Source organism: Phascolarctos cinereus, unplaced genomic scaffold (genome assembly GCF_003287225.1).
Source record: "Phascolarctos cinereus isolate Bilbo 61053 unplaced genomic scaffold, phaCin_HiC Scaffold_5;HRSCAF=322, whole genome shotgun sequence".
Classification (NCBI taxonomy): Eukaryota; Metazoa; Chordata; class Mammalia; order Diprotodontia; family Phascolarctidae; genus Phascolarctos; species Phascolarctos cinereus.
The window spans coordinates 392,601,264-392,618,662 of NW_027555958.1; positions in this window are offsets into that span (position 1 = coordinate 392,601,264).

Sequence of the window (17,399 nt, forward strand, 5' to 3'; positions counted from 1 at the left end):
CTTTAAATGAGATACATTTAAAGGTTGTCTCCAGCTCCCATGGTAGTCATGGCATAAGTGACACGACTCCTATTACCTCACCACTCCAGTGTTCTCTTCCTTCACCAGAGGCTCCTGACTGTTTCAGCTCTACAGATTTTCTGGCCAATGAGAGAGAATGAACACTTGTTCTCTGTAGCTCCTGTTTTCTTCTCTGTTTCAGAGATTTAAAATGCCTATGTTATATATTACTATTTTAAAATATGTTTACAATGGCTAGCTAGTGTATTCCCTAAGGTATGTGAATCAGGGTGATTGATCTTGAATTACCCCTTGAGAGTTCCCTCTTTGCTCAGTGATGAAGGAGAAGTGCAATAAAAATAAGACAGAATAAAGAACATTGAATTTGGAGTGAGAGGATATAGATGAATCCTGCCTCTGCTAGCTACTCCCTGTGTGACCTTAGGCTGGGTGGGCCTTAAGTTCCTCATTTGTAAAATAAAAAGGTTATGCTAGAACAGTGGTGTCAAAGCACTAAACTGTATATAAGGATCCCTGTGGGCCACATATTTACTTAGAAAACCACATATTAACATTATCTTTGTCTTATTATGTTTTTATTTATTTTGTTAAATATTTCCCAATTACATTTTAATCTGGTTCAGGCCAGTATGGGGAGTGTAATGGGCCCTGTGTGGTCTGTAGACCCTGCATCTGACTCCTCTGTATTAGACGACCACTCTAGTTCTAAATTTATGAAATTATGATTTTCAAGGTCTCTTCCAATTCTAGATGCTTTGACATTATGCCTCTAGAAAGCAGCCTAAAGTGGATAGCTTTACCTGGGGCTAAAAAAAGTCTCAAGACTCATATACGTATAAGAAGTAAGAAAATTCCCTGTCATGAAGATACAAGTGGTGGGACCGTCTTTTGTCCTTTTCACCTGTATTCTTAAGACTATATTTCTGCAATTTTGTGACTTATTTTTTCCATTCAGTGCTATCCTAGGCATTCCTTTTAACCTGAATTGACCTCTACAAAAGGGTTTGGGGAGGGGCACCTAGATGGCGTAGTGGATAAAGCTCTGGCTTTATAGTCAGAAGGACCTGAGTAAAAATCCAGCCAGACACTTGACACTTGCTAGCTGTGTGACCCTGGGCAAGTCACTTAACCCCAATTGTCTCATCAAAAAACATTCCCCCCCCAAAAAAAAGGGTTTGGGGGATGAAGAGAGTTTGAGAGAAGGGGAGAATGGAGTTCCAGTATAATTGGGTCTGTCCCTGACCCCATCAATGATACTATCTCTCATTTGCCTATAACATTTTGGCCTTTAGAGCTGTAATTAATTAGCAAGCTCATTCTTATTTCATAACTGTAGGATTTGCCTAGGTAATTTATTCAAATAGGTCTTTCTTTTACTGCAGTATGCAAACAAAGTTGAACAAAGGCATCTCTGTGAATGCTGTCAGATAAGAAACTTGGCATTGTACAAAACGAATGTTTGTTCTTAGTTATGATCTGAAAGTAACAAAATGAGATGGTTTCAAAACCTATAGGAAGACCTAAAGTACCCTGGGAATTGAGCAAGGTTATTATGTCCTAATAGGATATGTGGTTGAATATTGAAAGCTTCAGAAAGCTGTTTGGCACACTTAGTTCAAGTCATTTCAACAAGTATTATTAAGCACTTAGTGCACTGAAATCTTCAAAACAAATTAAAAAAAGCAAACATATAAATCAACAAACTTAGGAACCAAACGTGGATATTTGAGGAGTTCCTATGCTTTCTCCAAAACTAGCTTATCAGTTCAGTATTTCATTATGCCTACAATGAAAAATTGCTTATGTCACTGAAAGCAATTTACATTGGAGAAGATCAAAATAGAACAAAGAAAAATCTCTTCTACTAAGAGTCAAAAAGTAACTGGGAGCAGCTAGGTGGCTTAGTGTATAGATCATGGGCCCTGGAGTCAGGAAGACCTGAGTTCAAATTTGGCCTCAGACACATAACACTTACTAGCTGTGTGACCCTGGGCAAGTCACTTAACCCCAGTATCTAACAAAAAAAAAAAGTAACTGCAACTATAAAAGAGATAGTGTTTGTTTATTTTTACTTTTTTGGTGAGGCAATCAGGGTTAAGTGACTTGCCCAGGGTCACACAGCTAGTAAGTGTCAAGTGTTTGGTCTGAGGCCAGATTTGAACTCAGGTCTTCCTGACTTCAGGGCCTGTGCTCTATCCACTGTGCCACCTAGCTGCCCCTGTTGTAGTCATTGTGCATAATGCTTTTGGTTCTGCTTTCTTTCCTCAGCATCGCTTCGTTCAAGTCTTCCCATGTTTCTCTGAATTTCTCATAGTCTTCATTTTCTAAAGCAAAATTAGTTTTCAAATGGAGTGGTGTATGGAATTGGAGAGAATGGGAAAGGGTAATAGGGAACCTGTGGACTTAATAGTCTCTTTTTTTAAAAAAAATTTAATTATAAATTTAAAAAAAATCCTTTCTTAGACCTTGGAATACTCTAAAGCAGAGATGGGGAACTTGTGGCCGTGAGGTCACACGTGGCCTTCTAGGTCCTCGGGTGTGGCCTTTTGACTGAGTCCACGTTTTACAGAACAAATCCTTTTATTAAGGGGAGTTGTTCAGTGAAATTTGATTCAGTCAAAAGGCTGCACTTGAGGACCTAGAAGACCACATGTGGCCTTGAGGCTACAGGTTAACCACCCCTACTCTAAAAGTTTTCTTGCTTAGCTGTGTTTATGCTACATTCCTACATTTTTACTTTGTGTAGTGCCTTGCCTAATTAATATTTGTTGAATTGAATTGCAGATCTGAGAATAGGTTGGAATAAATCAAAGAACAAATACATGGCTCTCTAAGCACATTTTCAGTTACTATTTGAAGATTATTAAAGTGAGATTTACAAAAAAGAAAATAATTTATCCAAAAGTTCCTAAATACTGCTGGCTAGGACATGTTATTTTTATAGATAACTCTCATTTACTTCGTCTTCCAGTTTCTTCATGGTGCTATCCTGTCATTATTATGGGTTGGGCCCAATTTAGGCTAGTTCCCTGGTAGTTAGGTTCAATATTGGAATAAAATGAGATATTTGTAGCTTATTCAACAGTTAATAAAAGGAGATTTACTTAGCTATAGCAGCAGAAAGATATTCAACAAGAATAGGCATTAAGTATCTTGAATGTATTCAGCTGAGTGAAGTTCTTGTGGTGATCTACCCACTAATCATTTAACAGCCCCTGCTTAGTGCCCAGGAGATGAGGAAATGACATTAACATTCTGAGCCCTTAGTCACTTAAGCTGACCAAGTCTCAAGGAACGTCTCAATATCTTTTAAGGAGAGAAAAAAAAAACCTATCCTAACCATCATGGAAAGGGGGTTCAGATATTGCTCTAACTACAATCATTGTCCTCAATGTTACCTAACTGGGTATACCCAGGGTTATTGTGAAGCTTAAATGAGATAATGGATGTAAAGCACTCTGAAAAACTTAAAACACTATATAAATTCTTATTATTGTTGTTTATTATTATTATTAATTATTATATTACAGCCACCAGGTCTCCAGTCTGGTGATGACTTCATTACCTGAGCCTTCTACTGTACTCCTATTGAGCTTAACCAATATTTATAGAACAATACAGCAATATCTTAGTAAATAATTAGCAACTTAGCTTAAAAATTTAAGTCAGTTCTCCCAAGCCCTTGGAGCTGATTCCAGTAGACACCTGATTGTACCATTAAGGCCAGAACTAGCACCTTTTTTCTTCCCTCTCTTTACTCCCTATTAGTGATCTCAAGCTCATGGGTTTAATTATCAACTCTATGCTGATGGCTCTCAGATCTATTTATCCAGCTCTAGTTTCTCTTCTGAGGTCCAATACTGCATCTCTAACTGCCTCCTTGGAACTTCAAATTTGATGTAGGCTTCTCAAAGTGTCCAAAACAGAATTCAGTATATTTGTGCCCAAACCAACCCCTCTTCTGAACTTCCCTATTTATTTCAGTGACATCTCTATCCTTCCTGTCACATAGGTGTACAACCTCAGTGTCATTATTGACTTCTCCATTCCCACCCCATTCCAGTCATTTGTCAAATTTTGCTGTTTCTTCTGCCATATTATCTCTTGTGTCTGTCAATGTCTTTCCACTCGTAGTCACCATCATAGTTCTGGCCTTTATCACATTTTTCTTGGACTATCACATTAACTTCCTAATTGGTCTTCCTTCCTCAAGTCTCTCCTCACTCCAGTCCACCCTCGACTCAGGTATCAAAGTGGTTTTCTTAAAGCTCTGATCCAACAATGCTATTCCTGTACTTAATAAAATCCACTGACTCAATCTTTAGGATCAAATATAAACTTTTTTGTTTGACATTTAGAGCCTTTTATACATTGTTTCCAACTTATATTTATAACTTTATTATATACATATTACTGATTTTGTCATTCACGATGTTCCAACAAAACTGATCTTTTTACTGTTTTTCATAAATGGCCCTCCAAATCTCGTTTCTATGCCTCTGCACCAGCTGTCTTGCATCCCTGGATTCTACCCTTTTCTCACCTATTTTCCTTCAAGACTCAGCTCAGATATGACCTGATACTCTTCTTGATCCCTCAGTTGCTAGTACCTTGCTCCCGAAATAACCTTGGTTCTCTTTTCTGTGTACCTATAATATGTACATTTTTTCTCCTTTGGCTGGAATGTAAGCTCCTCTAGGGTAAGGACCTTGGTACTTGTATCCCTAATGCCTAGCAAAATACCTGAGACAATGCCGGTACTTGATAAATCCCCTTTGCTTGCTTGACTCATGGAGCTTGAGTCTAGGAGAAGTATATGGGTCATAGGATCATATTCTAGTTATTTGTGTATTCATCAATACCTGAGTCCAAATCATGATTTTGACACCTACTACTTATGTGACCTTGGGCAAATTACTTAAATTCCCTGGATTTCAGTTTCTTCATTTATAAAAAGAGAGAATAGAACTAGATGGCTCTAGATCTATGAGGTGAGAACGAGTGGAATCCAGGTATACAGGACAGCTGGAGAGAAGTATGTAAGGTAAGTTCAGGCTTCCTGGAGGTGTTAGTATTTTAATTTTTCTTTTAAAGGATGGCTAGGAATACAATAAGTGTAATGATGTGTAGGAGAGGAATGAAGGGCATTCTAAGTATAATAATAGCGTAATTAAAAGTAAAGGAGGGGATTTGAGGGCATATATACCAAGGTGTACATTTTTCCTGAGACAAATATGAAGGAGAGTAGTTTGCCTCTTCTGGCAGCAATTCTATTTTCCAGTATCTCTTAATAAAGAGTTTGGCTCTTTCTCTCCTGTCTACAAACATGCCCAGATCTGCTACATCCTTAATTATTTTTTCAGTTGAGCCTGTCAATCATCTCAAGCTTTTATTCTATATCTATCCTCCTCTTCATCATCAAACTCTTAGGAAAAAAGTTGTCTAGACTGATTATTTTGGTTTTTTTATATTGCACACCTAATCATTTTATAATCCCTTGTACTCTGTCTTCCGACTTCATCACTCACCAGAAACTTCTTTCACCAAGATTACCAGTTATTTCTTAATTGATAAATCCAATGGATTTTCTCAGTCTTTACCTACTTGACTTCCATTCAGCATTAGACATTATTGTCCATCCCTTACTCCTGCATATTCTTTTCTCCTTGGGTAACTTTTTGTAGCTTTGTTTTCCTGTGGTTCTTTTTATTTTGGTGAAGCCTTTTCTTCTGTCTCCTTTACTGAATCAGCATTACATATATACATCATTACATACACTCCTGTGTTGCATATACCCCAGGACTCTGTGCTGGCAACTTTCTTCACTTTTTAAAATTTTCATCTTTTATTTATTTCTTTAAATATTTCCCAATCACATGTAAATATTTTTAACATTCTTTTTTTAAATGTTGAATTTCAAGTTCTCTCCCTCCCTTTTACCTCTCCTCTACACCTCGAGAAGGCAAGCAATGTAATATTTATTATACATGTGAAATCATATAAAACATATGTCCATATTAGGTATGTGGCAAAAGAAAATACACACACACACATAAAGCAACTACAAGAAAGTAAAAAACGTATTCTTCAGTCTGCACTGAGAGATTATTATTTCTCTCTTTGGAGGTGGATAGCTTTTTCCATCATGGGTTCTTTGAAATTATCTTAGATCATTGTCTTGATAAGAGTAGCTAAGTTTTTCACAGTTGATCATCCTTACAACATTGCTGTTACCGTGTATAGTGTTCTGGTTCTGTTCACTTTGCTTTGAATCAGTTCATATATATTCCCAGGTTTTTCTGAAACCATCTTACTCATCATTTCTAAAGCACAACAGTATTCCAATGCAATTATACTATAACTATTCAGTCATTCTCTAATTGATAGGCATACCCTCAATTTCCAATTCTTCATCACCACAAAAAGAGCTGCTATAAATATTTTTGTATACATTGGTCCTTTTCCTTTTGCTTTGATCTCTTTAAGATATAAACCTAGTAATAATGGTATTGCTGGGTCAAAGAGTATGCACAGTTTTATAGCCCTTTGGACATAATTTTAAACTGATCTCCAGAATGGTTGGGCTAATTCACAGCTCCTCCAAGTGTACATTAGTGTCCCATTTTTTCCATATCCCCTCCAGTATTTGTCACTTTCTTTTCTGTCATGTTAGCCAATCTGATAGGTATGAAGTGATACCTCAGAGTTGTTTTAATTTGCATTTCTCTAATCAGTAGTAATTTAGAGAATTTTTTCATGTGACTATTGATAGCTTTCATTTCCTCTTCTGAAAATTGTTTGTTTATATCCTTTGACCATTTTTATCAATTGGGGGATGGTTTGTATTTTTACAAATTTAGCTCGGTTCCCTTTATATTTGAGAAATGAGACCTTTAAAAGAGAAACTTGCCATAAATTCCATACATATCTCCCCCCTTCCTGTTTTCTTTCTAATTTTTGCTATATTAGATTTGTTTGTGCAAAAGCTTTTAAATTTAATGTAATCAAAATCATCAATTTTATTTCCCATGATCCTCTTGTCTGGTCATAAACTTTTCCCTTATTCATACATCTGATGGGTACATTTTTCTTCAGTGAACTTTTATGCCTTTTTTCCCATTTGGCCAATTCTGCATTTTAAGGAGTTATTTTTATCAGTAAAGTTTTGTACCTCTTTTCCAATTTGGCAAATACTGTATTTTGGTGTTATTTTCTTTAGCTTCTTTTTTTTTGTATGTGTGTGCCTCTTTTATCTAGCTTATAATTGTCTTTTCACAATTTTCTTCCTTTGCTTTCATTTCTTTATATAATTTCTCCTCTACCACTCTTATTTGATGATCATTTTTTTCTGCTCTTCCAGAATTTTTATTGGGCTTGTGACTAATTCACATTCTTCTCTAGGCATTGCTTATAGTCATTTTGCTTCATTGTCTTCTGAGATTGTATCTTGATCTTCCCTCTCATCATAGTACGTTTTTATGATCAGGTTCTTTTTTGTTATTATTGTTTGCTCATTTTTTTCATGCTATTTCTTGATTTTGAACTTTATGTTGAAGTTGGGCTCTGTCCTCTGTGTGTGTGTGTGTGTGTGTGTGTTGGGGGGGGCGCTATCTCAAGCTTGGGTTTTTTTGCATTGCTGTTTGCAGACCTAGTTCTAGGGATTTGGAATTTTTCAGTGTTTTCAAAGTGGTGTTATCTTGGTTGTGATCATTGATCTCTGTTCTTTACCCAGGAAGAGCCCTGATCCCTTGGGATTGTAACTGATAGGGTTCCATGGAGTCCCTGCTGCTGTGGGACCAGAAATGCTGCTTCTCCTCAGGGACCCTGATCCCTTGTGCCCAAAGCAATACTATTCCTCAGGGTCTCTGCTTCCTCTTCACCAAAAGTGTCTGGGAACTGTGATTCAGAAGTGGGCATAGGGAATGGTGTTGCCAAAAACAGTCCAGTTCTGGATTCGGTGCTAGCACAAAGGTCTCTCGTAATCTCTTTTTGATGATTTACCAGGTACTCTTACCATCTTTGGTTTGAGAGCTCCCAAAGCTGTTGTTGCTGCTGTCACTAACACCTAGTTCCACCACTGGTATTACATCCATGTGAGCTTTTGGCCAGCCTCTACCCTGCTGTCACAAATCTCTCCTTCCTGTCCTCATAAGTTGCCTTGGACTGGAAGAATATCTCACTTTGACTTTTTGTTGACTCTGCCAATCCAAAATTTGATTTGAAGCATTACTTTAAAGTTGTTTGGAGTGGAATGTTGAGAGAGCTCAGCTGAGTGCTTCCTATACTCTACCATCTTGGCCCCAAACTCTGAAGTTCCCTTTTCTTCTTTTCTCTTTACTTCTTTCTTAGTTATCTTATATGCTCCTCTCTATTCAATTACTATCTCTAGGCTGCAGACCCCCAAATCCAGAGATCCAACCCTAGCATCTTTCCTGAGTTCCAGGCACCAACCATCAGATGAATATTGCTTGGATGTCCCCAGAGCATCTCAAACTCAGCGTGTCCAGAATACCACCATTTCCTCCTACCTTCCTTATTTCTGGTGAGAGCACCATTATCCTTCTAAACACTAGGGACCATAAACTTCAAGTCATCACTGACTCTTTATTGTCCCTCACCCCCATATCCCATCAGTTGCCACATATTATTGATTCTGCTTTCATAATATCCCTCATATTTATCCCCATTTCTCTACTTAAATGACTTCTACCAAACTAACTTAAATCCCCACCAATTCTCTGCACTACTCTAATAATCTCCTAAATGGTCTCCTTGCATCCAGCTTATGTTATTTTGACTCAGGCTCCACACAACTACTAAATTATATTCATTTTTCTGATTAAGAAGCTTCAGGAGTTCTCTGACTCTAGGATAAAAAAACAAAAATCCTCTTTTTGGCATTTAAAGTTTCTTGTAATCTGTCCCCAGACTTTATTTCTAGGCTGATTTTTATGTTACTTTTGTTCATGTATTCTGTGTTCCAGCTAAATGGGCCCACACTTTATTTCCCATACACTACTTTGTATATCTGGCATCTGTATGACTCTTTCTCTGCTCACATTTCTCCCTTGGAATTTTTAGTTCCTTAAAGGTTCATCTAGAGGGCCACCTCCTACATCATGGCTTCTGAGATCCCTAACTTGTTAGTACTCTTGGTACCAATATTACTTTGTACAAACTTATTGAATTTAGTAGGTTCTGAATAAATTAATCTCTCTAGAGGCAGCTAAATGACTCAGTGAATATAGCACTGAGCCTAGAGTTAGGAAGACTTGAATTCATATTCCTACTAGCTACATGACCCTAGGCAAGTCACTTAACCTCTGTTTGCCTTAGTTTCCTAAACTTTAAGATAAGAGATGGAGAAAATAATAGCACTACCTTGAAGTGATGCTGTGAGGACAAAGGGGTGGGGGAGAGATAATATTTGTAAAGCATTTATTTAGCACAGTACTGGCATATAGTAGGTACTTTAATAAAAGGTGTGTTTCTGCCCTTCTTGAATTGAATTGAAGGTCCAAAAGGTACAATAGTAACACATTAATCAGTGTCTTGAATGCTAGGTATCAGAATAGGTGGGAAATAGAGTTATGGAGTTTATAGAAGAGTGAATAGAACTATACCCTGGGAAAATTCATCTGACAGTATTGTGAAGGGTGGTTTGTGGAGGAGGGGGAGAAAGTGGAGTCAGAAAGACCTAATGGAAGGTTGTTGTGCAGCTAGATAGCACAGTGGATAGAACAATGGCCCTGGAATCAGGAGGACCTGAGTTCAAATACGATCTCAGACTAGACACTTGACAGTTACTAGCTGTGTGACCCTGGGCAAGTCACTTAACCACAATTGCCTCACCCCCCCAAAAAAAAAAGAATGAAGAAAAACAACCAACTATGGCCCAGGCATTTTATAAATATCTCATTTGATCCAGACATGTAATTATGAGAACTTGTGGTTGACTGTATGTATCCAGAATAAATAGGAGGAGATGGATTTGAGAGAAATGGTTGAGGCAGAATGAATAAGATAGAGTAGCTGATTTTGATGGTAGGTGAGGGATAGGGAAGCATCAAAAAGATTTTTGAAACTGAGAAGACTGGGTGAATGGCAGTGCCTCTGATAGTAAAGTCAAAATCAGGAGCAAGTTGTAGGGAAAAATAGTAAGTTCAGTTTTGGCCATATTGTATGTGAGATGTCCAGAAGGGGTTGTGGTATAAAGACTCTCTTCCAGGTGGTTATTGCAAAAAAAAAAAAATATAAATATATATATATATATATATATGTATATATATATATATATATATATATATATATAAACAGCTAAGCTTTGTATACACACACACACACACACACACACTTAATCATTCCATGTGGTTTTAGAATGCAATACTAAATAGATGTTAATAAAATAAAAATACCAACTTTCCCCACAACCTAGTCCAATTGAACATAACATCCTTTTTTTAAAAATAATTCCCATTCTGTGCATTTTATAAAAATGTTGCTTTTTAGAGATTTATAACCTTGGAGAAATGCCTAGCCTCTTTGAGGTCAGCTGTTAAGAGTAAGGATTTCTGGGACCCAGTAATTTTCTTCACATGTTAATATTTTTTGTCCTTTTACACTGATGGAGTTAACATAAATGTTTATAGTTCTCTGCACTTTGGACATATGGCTGGATCAGAGATACGTTCTGTGACATGGCAGATGAAAACATCCCTTTTATTTCCTGCTGGTTCAAAACAGGAAGTATTGTATATCTCCTGTGCTCATTTCACTTTGTGAAATGTTCAGCTTAGAGTAAAAACCACATGTGTCAATACAGAACTTCTTGGTAGGGTTGGGGGGGGGGAAGCAAGTAACAATGAGGCTGTATCTACATGAATGCTGCCTAACATTTGGACTACCAAGTTTATTGTGGTTCATTTACATGAAATTGGTTCCTCCATTATTTGTCACTGAAATGACTTCTGTAGAATCAGGTGAACTGAAGTGAATGAATATACATTCTAAACTTCTTTAGCAAATTCCTGAACAAAATGGAAGCTATCTGGGCACTATTTATTTATTTTTAAATTTAGAAATTTATTCTGTTTAATCCACAAGCTTTATATAGCTTTATTCTTAAAAATAAAACTAAATAAGGCAAAAAAACCCAACAAAAAATAAAATGAAGCGGTAAAAACATGACAATATCCAAAATTGAGACTTATCTACTTTTCAAAAGCAAGAGCACAGGAAGTTCAGTCTACCAACTGGAAGAACTCTAGCAAAACAAGAATTATGAATGGGGCAATGATGTCATTTCACAAACAGAATTTTATGTAACTAAAGGAACCTTTCTGGGTACTTAAAACTACTTTAAGAAAGCTCATTAATTTTATAAAATCTTGCTTTATGAAATAATCAAGTAGGGGATGATTCTTCACTTTACAAAAGGATCTGATTTACAAAAAGAATTAGTGTAGACTCACTGTAAAATAATGAACTCCCCTGAAGAGTTTAAAATACGATTTAATTGAGAAAATTGAATTTATGTGCGTGTTTCTTTTCCATAATCATTTTTTAAGGGGAGGTGAGAACTCCAAATGTAAAACCTCCCTCCAACAATGCAGTTTGACAATGTATCAGTAGCTTAGAGACTTTCCTAGAGCATTGTGAGGTTTAGAAAATTGCCCTGGTCATATTGCTACTTTGGGCTTCCTATCTCCAAAACCCACCATCTATCCATTTTGCTAAGCTCTCTCTCATTACAAACATAGCTATTACATAAAGCAAGGTACATTTGTATTTTAAAAAAAATGAACGTAGACAGACAAAAATGTCTAAATGGGTGCAGCAGCTCCAGATATTCATAGATCTGATAATAAAATTTCTTTTGCAAGCCTTAACCATGTGAGTGACTGATAGGGTGATAACATCTGCCGTTTAGAAACTGATATAAAGTGCTGCTACACAGTGCCTGGAAATACTATTCAAAGACAAACATTCCTTAAAAAGGAGGCTAAAAAAAGAGCATTATGAAACAACTGAAAAATAAGGAATATGCCATTCTTCTCTATAGCTACTAGAGTTATACTCTCCAGGGACCAAGAGAATCTATTTCCAGCTTGCCATTTATTGATATAGGCTGGCACATCTGCTATGCAGCAATCATACTTTAAGCTTACAGATGGTCTGATGGTGCAGGATGATGAGACATTAAATGACTGTTTTCCTGGAAGAGAGAAGAGGGTTTCCAAATCATTATACCAACAGCAGTCTTTTTGATTTTTTTTTTTTTAATAAGAACAGGCCCTGCTCTAACTGGATGGCACTCAGTGTTACTTGATGGATGCTGAAACGATGCGCTTGCCCCAAAAAAACATTCCCAGGGACCTAAAATAAGCACCATGAGAAGTGCACATGACATTTACAACAAAGGCAAAGTTATTATTTTCACACTCCTATATTTAAAATGTACACGTGGAACTTTCTTAGGATCCCCTTCTGGTGCTCATGCATTAGCACAATTCATTTCTAGACATGGACTATTCAGAGTTGGAAGAGGGCTTCGTGATGAAAATAATAATGGTTGATTGAAATTATAATACCAGCTCACATTTATGTTTTCTTTTAAGGTCACAAAATATTTTTCTCCTAACAATCCTGTGAGGTGGGTAGAATATTGCCTCCACTTTAGAGATGAAGTGACTGAGGCTCAATGGGAAAAAGGGGAGCCAGCTAGTTTCATCGAGTTAGAAAGAGACTCTACAGATCATTTAGTCCAGTCTCTTCATTGTATATGAGTCTTTCTTGCTCTGAAGGTCTTAATTAGGAATTTAATCAGAAACTTGCACCCCTATGGCTCTACTCATAGTCACTGTTATTTTACAAACCAAAATATTCCCCACTAGACACCACTCCCCTATATGTGCTTTCTGTCCCAATAAAATATAACCTCCTTAAGGGCAGGAAACAGTCTTTTACCTTTATATCCCCAGGTCTTAGCATAATGCCTGGCACCTAGCATGTACTTAGTAAATGTTGTTTCATTCTTTTTTTCTCTTTTCATTCATAAGGAAACTCAGATCTAAAGAGGTATTGTGACTTGCTCAAAGTCACATGGCAAGGTAAAGCCAGGATAGGGACTACAATCTGTGTCTGCTGATGCTGATCAAGTTCTCTAGGCTATTTCTTGGGGCTACATGGCCTTGGAAGAAATGGAGGTGGTCTCAGGCCCTTTCTCCCCATTGCATCTCATCTTTTGTTGTGAGTCTTTAATCCTAGATGCTTCTAGAAAGAGAGAAAGATTCTCCCAGTCAGGTAATTTTAAATATGCATCCAGTTCCAGTTATGCAGATGATGGAAAAAGGCTGCTTCCGACCACACAATAGGCTAAAATGTAATGTCCTTGGTTGTACTAGTCTAGCTCCCTGGAAGCAGGTCCACAGGATCTCCCATGTGGGTGATGCCATTTTAGGTAGTTTGAGCATTCATCAAACTTAAGTTATACTTATTTCTAGAGAAATGAAAAAGAAGGTTATTAATTTGCATCTACATAATGTAAGTTCTTTGAGGGCTGGGACTGTCTTGCTTATTTGTCTTTGTAGCCTCAACATTTAGTACAGTGACTATCAAGTAGCAAGCACTCACTGCCTGTTTTAGCTATCACACATGTTTATCACCCTATGTATTTATCATCTATCTATCTATCTATCTATCTATCTATCTATCTATCTATCTATCTATCTCTATCATACTTTCCTCACAACACTCCTGAGGCTCAGAGAGTTTAATAACATAGTCACATAGTCATAGTGGGAGCTGCTTTGACTTTTGACTCTAATTCTAGTGCATTTTGCGTTATATATCTGCAGCATACAGCATGGCAGTATATTTTTGAGACAAAAGCAGAGCAGGAATAGTATGAGTGTAATGAGGTTAGGGAGAACAAATAGTCTAGAGTTTGTACAGGGCCCTTTTCCATTTCTAATGTTCTTTGAATCTAGAAGAATAAATAGGAGGGGATATCTGTGATTTGGAGGGCTGAGTGGAATAAGTAATCACCTTAAGGGAAGGAAGATATCAAGAGAGAGCAGCTAAAAGAGTGGGGTAGAGATGCCATAAGACAAACTTTGTCCAGGAAAGGTTATTTTGATCATAAGAATCTTGTTAGTGTTTTTTAGCCATACTTTAGATAAGTGGAGTGATGGAGAGATCAGCTGAAAGGAAATCCAACTTTCTTATTAAATGAATATTCACATGCATGCAGTTGGGATACATCGCCTGTGCCCAGCACAATTAACTGTGGTGAAGAGAGGTAAGATCCTCTTTTGCCCAGGAGGTCTGAAAAAATTGACAATGCAGGGGTGGTGGGGAAGAGCATGGAGAATCCAGGAAATAGCAGAAACAAGGAATATCACAAGGATAAAGCTCTATGCAATTAAATATACATGTGAATTATCATAATTATCACTGGAAATAGAGGCAGTGGTAGGAGGTAGGCAATCCTTACAGCTAGGAATGTCATCAAATATGTTTGAGAAGTGATAGATTGTGCACACCCTGATAATGGAATAGTTTTCCTGGTGCTCTAGACAGATCTCCTGAGAAGTATCTGTGAGAATATGGAAAGCTGGATGATGTAGCAGAAATAACACAAGCCTTGGAATTAGAGGACCGAGGTTCAATCCAGGCTATGTTGCTTATTAGCCATCTGACTTTCAGGAAGTGACTTCACATAAACAAGCCTTAGTATCCACCTCCATAAAACAAGAATGTTGGACCTAGAGGACATCTAAAATCCCTTCCAACTCTAAATCTATGACCCTATGACCATCTGTAAGAAAGAGAAGTCCTGAAGTTAGTGGCAGTGAAAGAAACAAAACATTGTACATGAAGAGGACCTGATTCTACACCTCACTCAGTCACCAACTAACTGTGTAACATTAGGAAAGTCATTTTACCTTAATGGACCTCAGTTACCTCATCTGTAAAATAAGCTGGAGAAGGAAATGGCAACCATTTCAGTATCTTTGCCAAGAAAACCCCAAATGGGGTCATGGAGAGTCAGACATCACAGAACAACAAGAAGTCATTTGTAAGCAACTGCAAGAAGGCCAGTTTGACTGAAGCATAGAATGAGTGAAAAGGAGTAATAAGGCTGGAAAGGTAGGTTGGAGCCAGGTTGTGAAGGCCTTTATATTCTAAACAAAGGCATTTGTGTTTAATTCTTGAAGTAACACGGAACAACTGGCATTTATTGAGCGGGCCTTGATCATCTCTAAGGCCCACTTCCTGCTCTAATTTTCCATGAATGTAAAAACCTGGGTACAGGAAGTAGACATATTTGTGTATTTGTAAATGGTTAGAATTTGCCTATTTACTTTTCCCTTATTTTGAGCAGGACCAAAAGATGGGTTAGACCAGGAGGGCAGTAATAGATTCCAACTTCTGGAGGCATAAATAGTTTGTGGGCTCTCAGTACTAAATATGTATCTGGATTTCTGAAAGCTGTCATCCAGAGAACTGGGAAAACTTCCCCTGATGATAACACCATTGTATTTCTGTCACATGTGTTATTCTTGCTAATGAGCATCTCCTACACTTTTCTGAGGAGCTGATTTTGATTTCTTCTGAGCTTTATGATTGTGGGGTGTGTGTGTGTGTGTGTGTGTGTGTGTGTGTGTGTGTGTGTGTGTGTGTGTAGGGGTGGGGTGATCATGGTGGAGAAATTTGTTGATTACAAGGGAGTCACTGGGCTGAGCAGGTTAGGGACTAACAAAGGAATCACTGAGTGGAGATGTAGAAGGGACGTGACTGTTAACCATACCATAGAAACTGAAGAGGGGGTCTCTTAGTGCCAGTAAAATGGAAGATAAATCATGTGAGCTGTTAAGATCTCCTCATCAGTAACATTTGATCTGTCTGTGGGGCCTGATCTATGAAAAGAAACTGAATTTGGGTCTTTCTGATGACTTACTGGATTCCCGTGAGGAAATCACTTGACCTTTGTTTCTCAACTTCCTTATCTATAGATAAAGGATGAGTTCCTGTGCACCCCCTGACATCTAACTGTCAGCAACACATTAATGAGATAGTATCTGCTGCTTACCGTGAGGTGAAAAGAAATATGACCTAGATCAGTGAATGCAGGGGACTATTTTTTTTTTAATGGACTAAGGTGGTATGGGGATAAGGGGAGGATTATATCCCTGAGGCACTGTGGGAAACATCCTGGGAGATATTTTCAAGGTTTTTATTGCTATATCTTTGAAGCAAATATGCCTTTGTAAAGGCTAATCTGACATTAAGTGATTAAATGGAACTGAGTGTGCTAATCACTGGGTTCCTAAAGAAACCCAGGGGAAAATGACCGGTGCTCATGAGAAAAGAGACAATGCCAACCTCAAATCTCTTGGTGCCTAAAAACCCTGGGGTGGGGGATGTGAGGTAATAGGCCTGACCCTGAGAGAGTGGTTTCTGCTGAGCTGAAGTCCCAAAGGTCAATACAAATGATTTTTTTTTATGCTCCTTAAGGATTCAATGCTGGTCTGGATGCAACACAAGACCTAGATTCCTGGGCTACCATATTCCTGTGGCTTGCACAGTGCTGTGGGTCCAGATCAGGGATTGCACTCCCTGCATTTAGAATGAAAAAAAAAATGAACAAAAAGGCCAAAAGAGGAAGAAATGCATACTCAACACAGATCCATCTGTGCTGAAGCATGGAGGCAATAGAGGAACTGTCATGTCTAGAGAACAGTAGCAGGATAATTTTTGTCAATTTGGAAACTACACAGAGGTAAATATTATAACATTGGATTCAGATGACAGTTGGGAGCTAGATTTCAGAGGTACATACTGATAATTCTCACTTTCTCCCCTTTCTCTAGTCTATAGTGTGATTTAGTGGCCATAAATTAGTCCTTCCATCTTCCACACAGATAGCAAATTTGGAGTCCGGAAACCCAGATCTGACCACATCATAGCCTCCCCCTGCTCCAAATCAAAAATCTTCATGAGCTTTTTATAGACTCTAGGATAAAATGGGAAATTCTAAACTAGGCATGTCAGATCTGTGTTTTAGGATATTGGTTTGGTATCTATGTGGAAGATGGATAGAGTAACTTATTATTACCATAAAATCATGCTTGTTGACTGACAGATTTTACAAGAAAATGGTAAAATGCATGTGTAAATCATCAATCTGAACAGCATAAACCTTAGCAAAGTTATGAATATTTTTGATGATGAGGGAATGTTTAGTATTTTGAATTCAACTTTAAGGAAAGGTTACTGGAAATAGAAACAGATGTACTAGGCCCATAGCTATAGGCCCCTGAAGGTTAGTGGAAGTATATTGCTTAGTAAATATAAACTAAATTGACTTCTATTTG